The sequence below is a fragment of the Aplysia californica genome, unplaced genomic scaffold (genome assembly GCF_000002075.1).
Source record: "Aplysia californica isolate F4 #8 unplaced genomic scaffold, AplCal3.0 scaffold00203, whole genome shotgun sequence".
Lineage (NCBI taxonomy): Eukaryota > Metazoa > Mollusca > Gastropoda > Aplysiida > Aplysiidae > Aplysia > Aplysia californica.
In genome coordinates this window covers 225,669-238,740 of record NW_004797473.1, presented here as the reverse complement: position 1 = coordinate 238,740, position 13,072 = coordinate 225,669, and positions in this window count along the sequence as shown.

The window sequence follows — 13,072 nt, the reverse complement described above, 5'->3', positions numbered from 1 at the left end:
GGTGCTGTTGGAAATAAAGTCTGGAAAACGTGTTTTAAACAGGAATTGGACAAACTGTCAGTTCCAAAGGTTAATTAAACAAACTACGTTGCGCGTACCTCGACAGTTGGCGGTTGGCGGGTGCTCTGGTGTGATTTACTCCTTCTTTCCCATTAAACATAATACATCGTCTTCATCTTTACTTCACCTGTTTTTTGTTCTTGTTACTCGCATGTAACACCCACACTCTAATGTTCGGTACTTATATTATGACCTAACTGTGTTTCAAGTGGGCAAAACCAAGATATAAAAAGACTTGACAGGCTCTTCCGTATTATTGGACCATTGGGGCTATCAATTGTTGTGCGAATGTCTCTGGATGTAAGGGACACAGCAATGGGAACACGTTTTTTTAAAATATATTTTTTAAAAGAAAATTCTTTTCTTGCCGAGATGGCCATAAAATGATCGGGTGATCTTTCGTAAAAAGACTAGTCTTTACAAGAAATCACAGCCGGTGTCTTTGGTGTAGAGGTTAGGCGCTTCAACATCGCACAGAGGAGATCTGAGTTCGATTCCCAATTAGGATGACAATTTCTATAGGGTATCTTGGTCTTTTCAAGGGGATATTGTATCCCTTTCAGCCCGGTATGACCCTGAGAGGCCTCCTAAATAATCAAAACTATGACCATGATCGTGTATATCTATTTTTGGGGGGAAAGGGGGGGGGGGGTTGTTCTACGGCGCTCGCAACTGCATAAGGTGATATGAGCGCGCGGGACACATTAAGCATTTTCAGTTTGTTGGAAATTTATAATTTTGCCCAGGTGGCGACCGAAACCTACTCTTACCGGTTGGACCACCAAGGGATCTTTAGAGTACGCAACTTGCACACGGGGCCTGCAAGATTTTTCGCAAGAAAGTGGAGACGAAAGAAGACGATAGAACATTGCTAGAGAGCTGGGAAGGAGGTAATAGGAGATTATTTTAGAGAAGAAAAATTTCCGTCGCTATCTGAATTTGAACCCGGGACCTATTGAACGAGAGGCGAACACCTTAGCCTCTCGGCCACAAGAGCCTCATAAATAAATCTGCATTTAAAAAGTAATATAAAGAAGCCACAACAGAAAACCCCAAGAAATCTCCCCAGAGTACGGACAAAAAATAGGACTCAATGCTTTTGGTTATAGTACGACTTTTACGGCACTTGCAGCACAATATGTCATAATATAATAGATGTGTTACAAGAGAGTAACATGCACACAAAAAATTAGGAGAGATAAAGGCGATAGATGTTTGATAGGAAAAAAGAGCAAACCACATCAGAGCACCATTTGCTAAACCACCCACAGTGTGAACAGTTTTAGCTTTTAGAAAGAGTTTTACGGCACTTGCAACACAATAACATCATATAAGTGACATAATTGTGCTGCAAATGTCGTACAACCCTTACCAAAACAGTTCTGCATCCTCGCTGCATCCGAAAGCAAAAGATGAACGTAAAAGAATTCATATATGGTGAAAACGTTATTTGATATAAGCAAAATCACACACACACACACACACACACACACACACACACACACACACACACACACACACACAAACGAACACACGATCAAACAACCGGAGCAATGATTGAGTATGAAATGAAATTTATCCCATATAAAAAAAATTAATCTTAGACAGTAATCAGCGTTAACTCGTGACTTTCACAAGTAGCCAGGCAGACATTGGATTCTTGATCTGACACATTGCAAAAGTTATTTTCATATCAGCATCATCTTTGACATTATCGCTGAAATAAACCTTCATGGTACTCTCAAGGATCCTGTTAATAGTATTCAAGATTAACCGAGTGGTGAAAGTTAAGAAAGATCAGTAGACTTGTTATCCCCCGCCCACATCTCATCCCATCTCCCAGACACAGTGTCTGGTCCTCGTGACATTCTCTTCAGTAAGCAGAGTTGCCACTCACAACATCGAACGATCTGTGCCGTTGGTTGGCGGGTGCTTTGGCGTGCATTGTTCATTTTGTGGCGTCGGTGGCCTAGTGGTTAGGCTACCGGACTCGTTATCGTGAGGGTGCGGGTTTGTGGGATCGAGCCACGGGCCCGACGGTTGTGTCCTTGGGAAAGGCACTTTACTCGAATTTTCCTCACTTCACCCAGGTGGGAATGGGTACCCGGCCTTAGACAGCGAAAGATCTTGTCAGTATGTTAGTGTTTTAGCGCCTATAAATGGCTGTTTGCACTGTATGCTTCCCTGGAAATTGAGGTCGTTTCAGAATGCTCTCAGGTCTGCTGGGGTAATAGTATAGATTGTGAAGCGCATAGAGCTTGCTGTTGAGCGGGGATTTGCGCTATACAAATGCTATCTATTTTTTTTTTTTCTATCAAATATCTAACCCGTTCTATTACGTATCTGATCACTAAGTTTAATCGTAAGGCTAATCTTAAAGATTTCACCCTCCCCTTTCCACCCCCCCGCTCCTCCAAACCGGGTGCTCCTGTGTTGTTTTCTCCTTCTTGGCTTCCAAACATCTATCTTCCTGGTCTCTCCTCCCTTTTTGTGTCTATTACTCTCTTGAAAAATTGAAACAACCTACTTTGAGAACCTAAATAGATGAGTAATGGGGAAAGATCAGGGTAATGTAACTTTTTCAAGAGCATCCGACCAAAGGAATGAATGGAGAACCGAGATCGCCGATGTCTGCCGCTGATCTGGCACTGGATGATGATGATGTCTTTCTGTGTACTACATGCTTGATTTACAACCTGGTATCTGATGTCTTCCTTTCTCTATCTGTGTTCTTCTCGTGATGTGTCTGGTCTTTCAGAGTTAATTTCATTTTACATGTCCGTGATACTGCTTTGTTGTGCTTTGCTGATGATCCACGCTTAGCTCTTGTAATAAAGAAATGCGAGGCATGCGTACAAATGGGTTACCTCTCGTATTATAGCACTTTGGACAGAGATACGTCAAATTTATAGACTGAGTTTGTATATTTTATTACTGTAAATTTCAATGATAAGTGACATATTTAACTTGAAGAAAATAGTGTCGGTTGATAATCTACAACTTTCCTCGTGTCGAATTTGGGGCGATATCTCCATTCGTGGATTACCGGAAGTGACTCATGGTGCCAGCGCGATTCACAAAATAGCTCGTTCGTCAAGATCTGATGATGACATATACATCCACAGGAGACTTTTTTTCAGCGAAATAGTGGAATTTTGAAGAATTAAACGTTACAATGTCTTGTGGCATTTACAGCGGCCGATTTGACCAAATTCTGGGAGAGACAAATTTGCCACATTTTGAACATTTAAAGGCTCCACTTCCGCTTGTGGACGTTCACAGGTTGCAGGCTTCTTTCGAGTAACAATGTCACTGATATGAAAATTGATCTGATGAGTAGTCTCTCTGCCCTCATCTGAAATACTTCGCAAGGAGAGAAGAATGGAAATGCGTAGGTAATTGCACTTGCCTTTTGTACTTGAGTTTCAATTACGTTGTCAATCTTCAGTTTTCATAGAAAATTTATTGTGCGACGTATATGGCGTTTTCCTACTTGTGTACAGTGTGCCAGGAACTTGGGTACTGGATACACATCACTAGGGTAATTAGTCAGTTTTAACGGGCTCTGAGGCTTTTAAAATAGCCAATCTTTGGTAGCCACTTTCTCACTAATTAAACCTCTGAAACCATGCGACCCCACCTTTTTCAATCGCAAATATCTCGACATGTACTCAAGATAAATGGGCAATTCTTTCTTTGAAAGAAATGTAAATGATAATGCCTTAAGGTAATACCAAAAACTCTACTTGCCAAAAATGGATAAGCGCTTTATTCCACCACTATGCTTCACAAGGCACGATTTCTGTAAAGATGCTGACCAGTAACATACGATATAAATTCTAGGTAGCTTGACACAATTGTGAGGCATTATGTTGAAGTCAGGCGCTTGTCAAAATAATGAAATCAAAGAAATCGGCATTTAAAATAATTTTTTTTTTGGCTGATTGGCAATTGTTTTTCTTCTAATGTTCATTTTTTTGTCTCAACACCTTTTAAGTCCATTTAAAAATACATAATATGTGTGTGACTTTTCCTGAAAAACATTGATTAAAGGCACAAAAGAATGTATATTTCCAAATTTTGATGGTCATTTTCTTGCCAATCTCACTTCTGAAACCAGGTACCCCTGACGTCTTTCAATAGCAAATATTTCGACTTCTATTTAACGTAGGTGGGCTTTTTTCACCAAAAGGAATGCAATGAACAGGCTTGAAGATGACACCAATAACTCAACATTGTCAAAACATTGATGAGCTCCTGATTTCTGCGCGTTGTGACACAATTTTCTTTGTTTTCTCCTGGCGGGCAGCTTTAATTAACTCTGCCTGCCAGTAGCAAAATTAAATAGGGCAATTGGAACAATAATGCAACCTGGAGTGAAGCAAAACACATACAGAAACTCTCTCTCTCTCTAACTCTCTCTCTCTCTCTCTCTCTCTCTCTCTCTCTCTCTCTCTCTCTCTCTCTCTCTCTCTCTCACACACACACACACACACACACACGCACACACACACACACACACACACACACACACACACATTCATACATACACGCACACATACACACACAGACACACACAGACACACATTCATACAATTACACATACACACATAAAACACGCTCACAAACCAACATACACCGTGACGAACAAACCCACACACATCCGCTTACCCCCACATTCTCTCCCATTACTTCTGTTATTTAGCTATGTGTCAGATCACAACAGAGTCCGGATCTAAATTAATTTGCTTTACGACGAGCGTTCATGACACTATTTCATCGCAGCATGAGAGAAAATCCATTCGATTTGCGTGCTATTACGTCATTCAAATTCTACTCCCTTCAAAAGTGCAACTTCATCAAATAACGTTACATTTCAAACAGGTCGAACAGTTCTACTTCGATACGATCGCATCTCGTGTGTGCGCTCATTAACTCCATATTGTCAGACAAAATCATGCGTGTGGTTGACAAGTGTTCTGATGTGGTTTGTTTCTCCTTTCCCATCAAACATCTATCGTCCTAATCTATGCACCTTCTCTTTTGTGTTTGTTCCTCACTTGTAACACTTAAAATCATCGGCATTCGTTTGACCCTATTGTGTTGCCAGTGCCGTGAAACTCCTACTAAAACTAACGCCCCATCCACACAACTAAGTTGTTTAAGAGGCGGGACCTACGAGTTTAAAGTCCATCTCCGAAAGGACCGAGCCAATTGGGAAATTCGTGTAAAGTACCTTTTCCAAGGACATAACGTCGCAACGAGCTGAGGCTCGATCTCCAGAATCCGCAATCTCACGATTACGAGCCCGGTAGCCTAACCACTAGGCTACCAATAACGCCACTTCACATTGATAAAAGTATAGTGGAAATTGCCAAAAAGCAAATTAACTATTTACGAGTGCTGTTTGTATGTTTGTTCAATGTTTTTTTTCTTTTTTCTAGTTGTTGTCAACTTTTTTTGTTTGTCTGTAATGCTGTTATCGTTCAGATGTGTCTGTGTCTGTTGACTTAGTTTACTGGATCCAAAGAGGTTATAATATTATTATGTCTCACGACAGGGTAAAATCAGGCCCTCGTCAGTTTTTAGAACAAGTAAAGTTATTGGTATTACCTTAAAGTGTGTTCATTTGTCTTGCCCTTGAGGTAAAAAATACCCATACATCTTGAACACAAGTCAAGATATTTGCTTTTGACGAAGGAGGGGGTCGCCTGGTTTCAGAGATAAAATCAGCTAGAAAAAAGGACGCCCAAACTTTGTTATTTTCATAGCTTCAGAGTAAGTGGAAACTGAAAATTTACATTTTTATGCCTTAATTCATCGTTTTTCAGTCAAATCCAGACAACGATATTTACTTAAATATACATAAAAGTTTCTGTATTCAAAAATAAAAATTCGATAAAAATTACCAAACAGGAACAAAAATGCAGATTTCCCCACGATGACTCACATAAGCTTATTTGGTACAAGAGTCCGTAGCAGAGATGTTCTCCACGTAAACGAACGGGGACTGCTACTGCTTGTGCCCACTCCGGGACGCTGAACCTCAAGGGCAAGACATGTGCAGCTTAACAGATGAGTGGGTAATTTTCGAGAAATCTACAAATTTAAACTGAAATAGGGGGAAAAGGTGATGTTTAATATACTAGAGCTCGTGGGGAGCGGGGTAGGGGCTCAAATTGTTCATGTAAATGGGGGAATGCCCAGCCATGCCGATGAGTGTAAGAAGGCCCCCATTTCTGACACGTCTGACGTCACTGCAGCTAGCGCTAGTATTATTATATATAATAACCTCTTTGACTTGCTTTTCCCCTACTTCGATTGGCCTTACCGGAGACACATGTTCAACAAAGGTCTCTCATTTTACAAGCTCTTGCTTAGCTGAAGGGAGAGGCAACTCTTCAAGACAGATGTTTGACGGTTGCTCTGCTAAGGTGTGATTTAATTGCTCCTTATTTCCGATTAAACATCTATCTTTCTTACCTACCCTCCTTCTTTTATGTGTTTGTCCCTCAGGGGGGCGCAACCCCCCCCCCCCTGAAAATTGATAAGGTGTGTGTGGGGGGGGGGGGGGGGACGGGACGCTTATCCGATACTTAAGAGTAAGAATGAATTTTCTAAAATTTATTTATGACGTCACGGGGCGGATTGTTGCTCAGGTGATTACGCCGAGTTCACATAAACACGCTATTTTATCTGAGTTGAAACGGTCACCATGCATGCGTTGACTTCATCCGATGTCGAAATCTGATTGAGGAGGACAAAACTATCAAAAGGATTTCAACGACGATTGGCATCATAGCACGCAAGAGGAGACATTAGATTTAGATAAAGTAATTCTGTGTGCACATCCTGTCAACTAGCATCATGAGACCTTTACGTCTTTTCACGATAGCCGCTCCATCCCCAAAATAGCGCGATATCAGAACAGGCCCCCTTTGCAGAACTGCCCAGTTTCGAACTTGGAACAGCTTCCGTGTGTGTTGTGTTGTAGAGACTGGCGGGAGATAACGTAACAGCCTCTGATTCTGATTGCACAGCTAGGAGATCTCAAACTAGCTATTAAAAAAAAACCCGGTGAAGCTCGAGAGGGCAAAATGTAGATGGGGTGGGGTGGGGTGGGGTTGGGTAATGGCGACGTTATTTTTTCATGCTTTGTGTCGTTGTTGGTTTGTTTTTGTTTGTTTGTTGCTGTTTCGTTGTTGTTGTTTTTTGGAGCGTGTGTGTGTGTGTGTGTGAAAGGGGGGGGGGGGCAGGTTTCCTATTCTGTGTTATTGGTTGCCTGTTTTGTGTGTGTGTGTGTGGGGGGGGGGGGGGTTTGAGTATGAAGAAACACATAGATACGATAATGGTCAATTAGTGCTGAGGAGAAAACAGACAGACAGACAGACAGACAGACAAACAGACAGACAGACAGACAGACAGACAGACAGACAGACAGACAGGCAAACAGACAGACAGTCAGACAGACACAACAGAGGAAAAGTAAAGAAGTAGGACCTACCAGTGGTGCTCTCCAACCATCCACACAGAGGTGAGGGGGATGGGGGACAAAATACTTCAATATCATTTCCAGGCTGCACGGGTTAATTTGTGCATTGTAAATGTTTTACGTCCATACCGGTACAAATTTGATAATGTAGGAGGCCAGCTGTTTCGACCATGTTTGGTGGGTGGTTGACAGGTGCTCCGGTGAGGTTTGCTCCTTCTTACCTATAAAAAATCTACTATCCTTATCTCTCCTTCTCTTGTATGTTTGTTTCTCTCTAGTAACATCTCTAATCTTCGGAATTTATATGACCACATTGTGTTGCAAGTGCCGCAAAATGTTTACTGCATAAAAAGCAGCAATAGGAAAGCACAGAAGAAATGAGTTTTTTCGTATAGCCAGTATTAACACAAGCAAAAAAGGATATCAGAGCTTAAGTATTCACCTTTAATGAAACAAATTTGATAGAAAGCAACATAAAAAGCAGAAACTTTTTTTTCGGATCGAAGGATTGAGTGAGCCTGGTATAAATGAATTACACTAACGTATCACACACAAGGGACAGGCTGAAATGTGATTATCATAATGAAATATTATGAAACATGCTTACAAAATGAGTTATGATACTTCTCTGATTTTCGCCCTATGGATACAGATATAGACATGACATTTACGGGTTGAGTTTGTACAATTTATTATTTCATAAAATGAAAAAAGATAACTGAAGAAAATGGCATTCGTTTACTATCTACAAAATGTGATGTGTCTACGTTGGTCGACATCTCCATAATTTGTGGATTGTGAGAAGTAACTCATTATTTAGTCAACGCGCCTCCCACATGTTCCTGGCGTCTCCTCCAAGAACTGAGTTGTAACCTCACTCACTTAATGTAATATTGTCTTGAGCTGTTGCTCGCAAAGTTTAAAAAAAAGAGGTTTAACTTAAGAATAGAATAGCTGCAAGTTGCATTGATTTTTACCACTGATTTTGTGTAGTTTGTTTGCTTGTTTTAGTAAAGAGAAGCACAGCAACAAAATAATGTTACTTTAGTGTTTGGGAAAAAGTTAGATATTCATACAGAAATAACAAAGGAAGAGGAAGGAAGTAGGACCTGCCAGTGGCACCTGTTACCACGGCGTACGAAATGGTACAAAAGTAAGAGCAAAAATAGAGCTCATCAAAATTCTTATCACAGGATTGTTTTGGAAAAGGGAACAACCATTCCCAATACTCAAACTGCTTGCTCCTGACTGTGTAACTTGAAAACATTGGTCAAAATAGGGTTTCGTGTCTGTGTGACTGACCTCTGTCCAGTCCTCGCTGCATTCAAACTCCTGTTCCTCCACGTCTGGGTTCAGTCTCAAGACCGCACAGCCAAAGACTGGCAGAAGAACCCGACCCTCCAACACATCTGTGACTAAGTTCTTGTTCAAACTGGCCACGGTTAATGACGAGGTCCACTGACCATTTTCGCCTGTGGTCTGAGTCCTCTTCTGATCCCTGCCGTGTCCACCATTGCTCCTCACGTTGTCATCGGGTAGATAGACGAGTCGATCTTCGAAAGAGCTGGGGCGAGACGCCAAGTGAGTCTGCTGGATAAACCAAGCCACAGTTGTAAAGAATTTATGTGGGTCCCATTCACTGTAGGTCTGGATTACTGTGAAGTTCATTCTAAAGTACCAATGCTTTTTGTACTGTTCTAACTCATAAAGCAATTTTGGGAGACTGAACACGGACACGTTAAAGAAATAGTTGAAACCATGGTCGGAAACGTTTTGGATTTGAGGGAATACTTCTGGTAGGGCGCAGGAGACGAAGCGGGTGAGGTGTTGAAGAACAGATGAGGAGAGGGGTGGACTGGGGTGTCCGACAACGGCAGTGACGTAAGCATCATGACGACATCCGGTCTCTGTTTGCTCTCCAGAGAGGGCGCACTGGAACAGAAACGTGTCGAGGTAAAGGAAGAACTACCCTTGTGGTAAAACTGACATACAAGGTACATGTATAGGTTTAACGCTCCTGTCAACACTATTAGGTTATTTAAGAGGCGCGACCTCCGAGTTTAACGTCCACCCCTGAAAGGACCGAGCCAAAATGGGAAATTCGTGTAAAGTGCCTTTCCCGAGGACACAGCGTCGGACCGAGCTGATACTCAAATCCCCGAACCCAAAATCTCTCGCTGTGGTGAAACTGATGGTGGTATTTAAAAAAAAATATTATTGCATATATATGTACATAAATGGTCAAATACAGGGATAAAGAGTGTAAAAACCGATTCAATTTTCCATCTGAATTTAGTCAGATCTTAGATTGCGTACCATCTTGTCAGTCTGTTTATGTTTTGCGCCTATAAAATGGCAATTTGCACAGTATGCTTCCCATAAAATTGAAATTGTTTCAGAATGCTATCGTGTCTTCAGGGGGTAATAACATAGATTGTAAAGCGCATAGAGATTGCTCTTGAGTGGGAGTTTGCGCAATACAAAGGTTACTAACGGTACACCCACCCCTTTGCTTACCCAGCCAACACTACTGACAGCACACCTATCCTCTTGTTTACATGGAGTACGTAACAGCCATCCCTATGCTACTAAACTAACGTCATACCCACCCCTTTGTCTACAAAACTAACTACACTCCAAACCCCTTGTTTATCAGAACAGAAGAGCAGAAGTTTACCTGTCGTACGAAGCAGTCACCCCTCGAGAAGTCACAGGTTGCTTTCTTCCAGGACGTCGACTTTCGATCTTCCTCGCCGTCAACCTTCAGTTCCAGAGACGAGCCATCATTACTTAAAGTCATCAGAACACCCAGCCCGGAGAAAGTGTATTTGCCTTTACAACAAGATATGGTTGGGAACAACGACGAAGGATTAATGAATTCAGCCTCACCCTCCAATACCATTTTATACAAGTCTTCCACGACATTGATGTCTGTGTCTGACTCCACAGGTATTTTCAATATCCATGTTCCTGGGTTTGTGATGGGCCTCTCGTAACATTGCAACACTCGACTGTTCGAGAAGGTGAGTCCACTGTATCTGTCGTAGACTGGAACGTTGTTCGCGATGAAATTGGCAATCATCTTGCTCGTGCTCTCAGCTGTAATGTTGCCTTCGTTTTCGTCGGAGCTTTTCAAAGGGCCTGAAGTTCCCCCCTCGCTCTCGGTCGTCCCCGGCGGACATTCGTCAATCATAAGAACTCTGGACCAAAGTGGGCAAGACACGTTAGCCTGGAGCAGCTCTGTACCCAAAAGTCGGTCCGTATCTCGCCAGAAATCAGGGCACTCTTGGTCGACATCTTCGCAGCAGGTACCTAGCAGAAGGCATTCAGGGCTGCAGTCACACGACAGCAGATCTCTACCCCCACACTTACCGGCGCATGTTCCCTTCCATTGACTCTCAAAATCGTCTTCATAATAAACAGTCTTAGGCGGTGGCTTTGTGGTGCCGCCGGTCTCCTCTTCGAGGCATTCCCAGCTCTCGACACAGTCCGTGCCCGTCACGTAATCGTCCACACTTCTTTTCACGCCATGCGAGTGTGGGTGTGGAGTGTCCGTTGTGTCTTCCTCGCATTCTTCACTGCCGAAGAGGAATCGTCTTCTCTGTCTATCCAGGGCACACGCCGCAGCCACACACACCAACACACGGACTGTCCACCTCAGCATGGCTGGCCGGTTTGGAAGAAGAGAGTGGGATGAAAATTTTACAGCAAAGTCCGGGAAACTACTTTTAAAAAGAAAAGGAGGTTAGAAGACTGAATAACAAATTTCAGAAACGTCTGATTTGAAATGTTTTCACATACTCTGCGAAGATAAATTTGTCCGAAATTGAGTTGAGGTGACAGGAGCTTAGTTTTAAATTGAATAATTATAATCTGTAGGACATAGTATTAATTACCAAATAAGCATCAATATTCATGTGTAGTTTTCTTTATTCTGTTTTCAGTTTCTTACTCTACTGTTGTTGTTTTGGATTTTTAATCCGAAAGAAATTATTTGGAGAAGAAGAATGCAGAAATAAATTCTCGCTTTGAAGAGCACACCAAGCTCTGCAACTGTAAACTAGAACATGGCTTCTAACTTTTTCTAAGACTCATTTTTTGTTGAAAAAAAAAATCTATGTTCACGAAATTTTCAGGTCAATTATATCCATCTTTATTGTATTCTAAGGTCTTCTGTCATAACTATATCATTTTATAATTTAAAAAAAAATCTTTGGATAAGTTAGATGGAACACCTAGCCTGGTCGGATAAGGTCGAAAGATCTTGGATGTTCCATAATGTGCAAGTAGAGAACGTTAAAAATCCCTAGGCGGTACTAAAATCCATAAGAGTAGGCTTCGGCAGCCACCTGGGCAAAAATCAAAGTCACTTTCTATCAAAACTGAGAATACTCTAGTCAGAATTGGAAAAAAAACCCAAAACATATAGAATATCTTCAAAATCGGGATGTGGCTGCTTGAAAGCAAAGGGCTATACGAAATAAGAAATAGGTTACATTCGTAAAAATCATTTGCATTGCAGGCTGAAGAACCAGCAGTCGAATGCCCCTGCGTTCTAGCAGGGGAAGGCAAAGAAACATAAAAAGAAGCTAACAACCAAACAATTATGCACGTCTTAACATGTTATCTTGCTCCTCTGTCTCTTTCAATAGGAATCGAGTACATCAAACTTTGTGAAGCTTTGAAGGTTAGTTTGTAGCATAAGTATCATTCTAGCTGAGATAAAATATCTTAACAAAAAGTACTACTTCTTTAACAAAGTAAAAATGCACCTTATCTTGATCAGAGTCCTCCGTTCAAATCTAGTGTGGAAGCTGGTGCTGCTTAAATACCCTATAAAAAGAACATTCCATAGGACAATAACGTAATGAACAAAGCACCAGCCGGTAATGAAAGACAGACTTTGAAAATAGATTGGTTTTGCATTTAATTACAATCCACAGGGGAAAAGATCAAGAGGAAGGCAATGTGAAACCTGGAGAAGAGTCAAAGAAAATAATGTACAGAAACGTGGGGAGGCATTCGATATGGAATAACGTCAAGACGCTGCTAGCCCGTGACAGGGAAAGGTGGAAAGTGTTTGTTCGTGACCTATACCCTGATCCACGGTGATGATGATGATGATGCTCGATGCTGATGACGTTTAATTTAATTACGAAGAGTACCTGAAAATGTCATACCTTGTAGTAACCTTGTAGCATAGATTGTGAAGCACATAGAGCTTGCTGTCGAGCGGGGATTTGCGCTATACAAATGATATCTATTATTAACAGGTTTCGCGTTTCCCTACTCTTACATTTCTGCAAGTAAATCGAGATGCGACTCGTGTGCCCTACTTCTCTTCTGTAATTGGATCACATTATGGACGACGAGGCTTGAGAATGAAAATGCCGTGAGTACAAATTTTAGAAAATTCGTGCGTACTGAAAATGAATTTCTTCTCTTTATTTTCTCTCTCTCTCTCTCTCTCTCTCTCTCTCTCTCTCTCTCTCTCTCTCTTTCTCTTTCTCTCTCTCTCTC